The 6591-nt window shown below is 41.1% G+C and overlaps 1 long non-coding RNA gene across 1 annotated transcript; it reads right to left on the bottom strand.

The window, feature by feature from the left end:
• Positions 1-296: 296 nt before the first annotated feature.
• On the bottom strand, positions 297-4247 carry LOC135345670 (uncharacterized). The gene is made up of 4 exons (XR_010397792.1): positions 3273-4247; positions 3138-3179; positions 2556-2639; positions 297-2447 (listed from the first exon to the last, which is right to left on the bottom strand). It is a non-coding gene; the product is annotated as an uncharacterized LOC135345670 (long non-coding RNA).
• Between the last annotated feature and the right edge of the window lie 2344 nt (positions 4248-6591).

Below are 6591 nucleotides of genomic sequence, written 5' to 3'. Positions count from 1 at the left end.
AAATACGCAATTTTTACTGGTGGGTTATGACCAATCCTTTTCATGATAAATTGATGTTCCTAATACATGCAGTGTTGAGCACAGGTACACACAGTCCATCCATGCGTAGTAACATGCACGGACGGTACTGGTGACCTGCATGGAATGATGTGGTGGATGGAAGCTGGTAGATGGATCTGGAACACAGTATGTATTGTACATGTTCATGACGTTGTAACGGATTGGAGTTATGCTCTCGTCGGATTTCTTGTTTCCACGCTTTTTTGTGGTTCCCCTGGCCAATCCTAGCAATTTTTCACATTGCAAATGTTTTTCTAGTCGGATACAACAATGAGTAACAGGAAGAGACCAAGTCAAGTGCCAATTTCAACATTCTGAGTAAAGCAGGTACGGTTTCACATACAAATCATATAAATTATGATAAATAAACAACAAAACTTATAATAAAAACAACTTCAACTGCTTAGAGAATCAACAATCAAGCTACAATCGAGAGCCATTGATGTCATGTCAGCTGCTGAACAGGTCAACGCTGGAAGCTATCAGGAGTAGATCTGCAATAGAATTCAAAAAGCAATTCACTGAAGCAGCAAAAATTGGGAAACAGCTCCATGGTGAGCAATTTCAGCTGACGACATCAAGGCTATCTGGGAGGCAGATGCATTGCAGCAATCCACCCTCAACTGATCCAGAAGAATACTACAGGATCACACTGTATAATGAGTTTCTGTCTCATGTACAAACTGAATTGGAGGAAAGATTTGTTAACAATCCGTCTGTCACGAAGTATCACCGTCGGCCTTCTCCATCTTCTACCAACCGAGTGTCTCAAGGTCAGTGATGATGTCATGGTTCCTGACGATCTGGCAAAGGCAGTTGAGATTTTCAAAGGTAATCTGCCCCATGCTGTGATGTTCAATATTGAATACGACTCATGGGTGCGGCAGTGGAAAGACAGTCCACCGACAAATGTTCCAGACACGTTAGGAGCTGCTTTGAGAGAGTGCCATGTGATGACATATCCAAATGTGAATCTTCTGTTGACATTGGCTCTGACACTTCCTATTACTGACACTTCCTATTACATCTTGTGACAGTTTCAGCCAACTAAAACTTATCAAGACAGCCCGACGTGCTACCATGTCGGAATCGAGATTGAGTTCACTTGCTTTAATGAAGATCAATCGTGACCGATGCAACCAGCTTTGTCTGCAGAAAATATGAAAAAACTAGTAGTATCAGCTACACCCAAGGAGAATGAAACGAAACTCCCTTTTATGCTACCTGATGATTGAATTTATGTGTATTTTTAAATACTCTAAGCTCTTGTATACTCATTTACTCATTTACTCACCCTCACACACTTACTTAACTTCTTGATCTTACTATCACTGCACTGGAGCCATAGCTATAGCTAGACATAATCTTACATCTACTACCTACCAAGGGCATATGAATTCATACGCCTTGCTACTACGGTACTAGTTGGGCGGAGCCCGACCGTCCCTCGCGATTTTTTTTTGGGCCCACTTCCAACTCTGCTGTTAAACTCAGAGGGGCCAGACTCCTCCCAGACTCCTCCCACGCACGTGATCTGATTGATCTCAAGTATTATAATTAATTATAGACAACATTTTTACACACACGTATAGCCTAAAGATGCATGTAACACAAAACTACAGTTTAACACATTACTCATTAGTCATAATTATTTCAAAGTTCGCGATAGTGCACTACCACTTTCCAGTTCCAACAGCTAATACAGCGCTTAGCCTTTTTCCCTTAGCAGGCTTTCTGGTGGTCATGGTGTTAGTTCTAGGATAGCATGCGCGCTTATAGGTCTTCCCGGTGTGACTTTCGCTTTACCTCTGGAGAGGGTGCCACGTCGTCTTCCAGATGCTTACTGGAATTCGACGACCACGACGAAGAAATCCCCCCTTTAGTTGTCCCACCAAAAACCCATCCAAATCGATGAAGGGAACTTGCGAGGGCAGCATTAGCAAACTTTCCTCGACTTGACATGTCTTTATACCTCTTAATGAACGTTTCCATTCCTTGTGCAACAACAGAGCTTTCTTTGATACAAACAGTGATGTCAGCAAAGATTTGTTCCATTTTTGTCTGTGTCTAAACCTGCGTCTGTACATGTAGTTGTATCACCTTGGCCATTCTCCATTCTCAGATGCTAGCCCTCTAATCAAATTCCATTCAGTTCCACTAAAATTAGGATTGTCACTTCTTTAGTATGGGCGGACCTTTGCTATTTGGAATGTCCACTTTTCCCATTCAAACGCCTGGTCACCAGCTTCAGCATCCAAAAAGTCTCTATAATAAAGTACATTATGGTTGGTGTCTCAAAGTATGTGTCTCAAAGTATAGACATTCGTTAGGATGAAATGAATTGTAGAATCGTAGTACAGCATTGTCTTTTTTCCTGGATCTATGACCTGTATACATAAGGTACTATAGTAGAGTAGCAGTAAACCAGAGTGAGTACTTTATTTTACCATCAAAGTCCAACACCCACGTATATGTAAACGCAGATTATTTAATACCTTTCTTTCAGCATTGGAAGCATCCATATTCCATATGACCTTTGCACTCAGCTACTTTCCAGTAGTACTAGTGTGGCCTGCATTCTATGTACACATACCACATTAGCAAAATTAATAATAATAAAATTACTTTATACTATACTACCGGTGTAGAGGGATTCTAGACAGGCTAGACAAATTAGCTAGAGACAGGCTCCTAGCTATAGGCAATAACAACTAGTTATAGACAAATTGACTTCACAAACCAAATTCTTAGATTGAGAAGCAAAACATCAACTGACAATACAGGGTAAAACGAAGTTAAAGTGAAGTGAGGCAAAAAAGATAAACAAAACCTTAAATACGTGGAGCGGGGGCCCCAGAGGCTCGCACAACAACAAAGGGAGGAAGTGGAGCACTAACAATGAGAATTGTTAGAGAAGAGTATGATATATCAACATCAACATCAAATCATGGTTAAGGTAGTAGTAAATATTACATAACAGTAAGGTGTTAATAAGTAAATGTTAATTTAAAGTAAGGTAGATTGAGCATGAACACTACCAGACTATACGGCAGCGTTTATAATAATTATGTCCGTACCTTTGTTTCCTGAACAAGTAAGTCGAAGTAAGTGCCAATACCCTGTGTTGTGTTTAAACGCATAAATTTATACCGGTAAAAGACTTGTAATTGTACCAAGAGACTTATAATTATCTGTATAGCTGTGCAGCTTACATAGTCCGACACCCAGCACCCATTCCTCAGTCTGGCCAGCTCTTGTTGCATAGGATCTGGATCTGCACCGCATATATCAAGCATAGTATAAAAGACTTGTAATTGTCAAGAGACTTATAATTATCTGTATAGCTGTGCAGCTTACATAGTCAGACACCCAGCACCCATTCCTCAGTCTGGCCAGCTCTTGTTGCATAGGATCTGGATCTGCACCGCATATATCAACCATAGTATAAAAGACTTGTACCAAGAGACTTATAATTATCTGTATAGCTGTGCAGCTTACATATACATAACTAGGGCATACGTATAATTTGTAATGAAGAAGGTGAATAATCATATGACATTTTTGAAGAACATCAAATAATGTGGAAAAAGGATAAAATAAAGAGAATAGCTTGTAAGAATTGTTAGTTACGGGAAACATTACTAAATAAATGATTTTGTTCAGAGTGTATGAAAATTGAAATGGATCGGCCATAAGAATTTTAGTTGTGATTATTTGTTGGCACTTGTGATTGTGTCATCATTGGCTATTTGCTTTATGATTGGCAAGAAAGCGACGAGAGTGTAGATGGTACAAGTTTAGCAGATAGTTGTTTCAGCTTGTTGACTTGTACCTGTTGGAGAAGTGTGATGTGTAGTCACGGTGCTATACTGAGTAGAATTTATGAGCTGACCTTTGTTCATCCGGCCTAGCTGTGGCTCTTCGGTCTCTGTCCTGTTGTCTGTTTCTCTCTAGCTGCTCTGTAGAGAGAGCTGCACGTCGGTTTGCACTATGAGAGCGGGTGTTCATAGCTAGCTAGCTAGCTTGTACGGTACACGCTCATTGCAATGGCCACGCCCTAGCACATCGTTTTCTTCTTTATTGACTCTTATTGACTCGTACTGCCCCCCGGGGGAGCCCAACCCACATCCGTTGCAATATACGAATATATCCACATGGGCCAGAATCAGGTAGTACGATTATTCGCCTCGCTTCCCGCTCGGCAATAACAAATTGCAAAGTGGAAAGTGGGCCAAAAAAAAAATTCGCCTGTCCCTCCCGTCAGGGACGGTCGGGCTCCGCCCAACTACTACAGTACTATATATAATATTAGCCAGGCAATTTAACCCTTTCGCAACACAGAGTCAGCATAAAAATTAGGAGGTGGGGCTGGCATTACTGCACACACATCCGTTCCACACATTGGCAGCTTATGCAAGTGAATTCCATGACTTGTGCAGCATGTAAGTCTTAGCTTATAGGCAAGGGTGCAAAGACTTCTAGTGGTCTATAGAGGTAGACTTCTACTTCTCCAACGTCAGCAGACCAAAGGAATCCAGAATGCTGGAAATACTTACGCAAGCAGTGTGTTTCAGTGTTTAGTGTTTCAGTGTTTAGTTAACCATGGGCATCAATTTTTATGAATATGGTGAGGCATAATTATTGCAGAAAGCCACTGTGCAATTCAGATAACACATGCACAATAATTAATTATAAGGAAATTACAATTAAATCTTTAGCGGCTATACAAATTTTATGTTGTAGTATAGCTACAAACGTTTTGTTGTATAGCAGTGAACCCACATACAGTGCAGTAGAGCTTCTGAGTGGCGTCGACAAGTGTACCAATATATATGAAAGGAAAAGCAATAAAGACATCTTAAGTGTTTTTGGGTAGTCACTGTATGTATACAGACATAAATATTTGCTTGTTGCTGTATGTCCTGACAATGCACATGCTTTTTTTTTTATCAGATGGACAGTGCAGTTTGTACAGGGCATAACGAAGGTTACGTTACATACGAAAGTGTCATACTACGTCTTTTAGATCAGAGAAGGTGCTAAAGAGTCTTGCTTTTTATGGTACATACAGTACTAATCTACAGACACACACACGTGCTTACTTCAATACCAAAATTTCTATCCATCAGAGTAGTCAGTAGTTCAGTAGATACAAGGGCTTAGCCTGTCCATACAGTCATATAGATGACTAGCTCTTAGTGACATGACAAGAGCAAGCTGACACCTGGCTATCTCCCAGCTGAGCCCAGGGTTGAGACAATCTCCACATAGTACATACACACACGCAATGCACAGATGGTAGTGCTGACTCAGCGTTAAAAAAGGGTTAAAACTAGAGCACTATCGGCTGGTGACATGATAATAAAGAAACCAGAAGAGCAGTGCATGTAGCATGTATGGCTAAGCACAGCAACTCAAGAGCAATAAAACTAAACCAGACTGGAGCCGCATGCTGAAACATTGAGTGGTACATGCCATGCACTGTGGACTGGGATCACAGCAAAGAAAAGTCTTAGACTTAAGAGTCTTAGACTTAGAGTGGTATGGCTGGCTGGAGTACCAGAGTCAGCCAACAACTAGTCACAATTTTAGCTTTCTACTATCAATTGTTCCTGGTACGGATCACTTCAGCTGCAACTACGTAATCAAGGCCACGTGTAGCTAGCTAGCTGCCAACGTCAAGTTCAAGCTTCTTAGCTTTTGCTCGACAATGAAGCTTTAACATCAAAATCTGCCACTACTTAAACCAAGATATTGTTGTGTGGAGGCTATCCATGCTGTAAACGCAGTGCTGTGGCAAACAAACAGACAAACAAACAAACCAACAGACTACTATACCCGTGGCCGCCCACGCGCACCTCGGGTAATAAAATTGCCTGGCTAACAGTTCTCTAGCCTCGATTCCAGGCCGCCTTGTTCGGCCTGGTATACCTTGTGCGCGAAATAATTGACTACATTCATCATACAAATTGTAAAAAAACGGACAAAGTTACAAAAGGGAATAATACGTATGACAATGTGAGCTAGCTTTCAGAGACACTAGTTGGGCGGAGTCCAACCAACTGCTACACGTAGTTGGTTGGACTCCGCCCAACAACAGAGACACAAAGTAGAGACACAAAGTAGAATAATTATGCTGTTGCTTCTTCTAGCTCTGTTTATCAAAGAGACAGTTCAAGAAAGCCTCCCAGACAGAGCTAGGAAGAGTAGTGGACTCTTTAATACATCAGTAGATCTTGAGTGAATAACCTCCTGAGTGTCGAGTTAAAGTTTATTAAAAGCTTTCGGGAGTAATCATTAGCTTCTTTATCTTTATCTTCGGCAATGACTTCTTGTCGAACAACATAAAGGCAAGATTTAGTAGACTTGCCTGGTCTATATTACCACAGCCTCATCAGGGGACCACATCATGCCTTTCCTATAACATCTGTAGCCTTACAGTGTAGGGTGTCATTAAGTAGAGACTTGGCTTGATACAATAAAGGGCGTAAGAACTCAGTCATCTTTGCACAATACTTCTATGTAACGGAC

The sequence above is a fragment of the Halichondria panicea genome, chromosome 12, assembly GCF_963675165.1.
Source record: "Halichondria panicea chromosome 12, odHalPani1.1, whole genome shotgun sequence".
NCBI classification, from domain to species: Eukaryota; Metazoa; Porifera; class Demospongiae; order Suberitida; family Halichondriidae; genus Halichondria; species Halichondria panicea.
The sequence above is the reverse complement of the archived record's forward strand: the minus strand, read 5'-3'. Positions and strand labels throughout refer to the sequence as shown.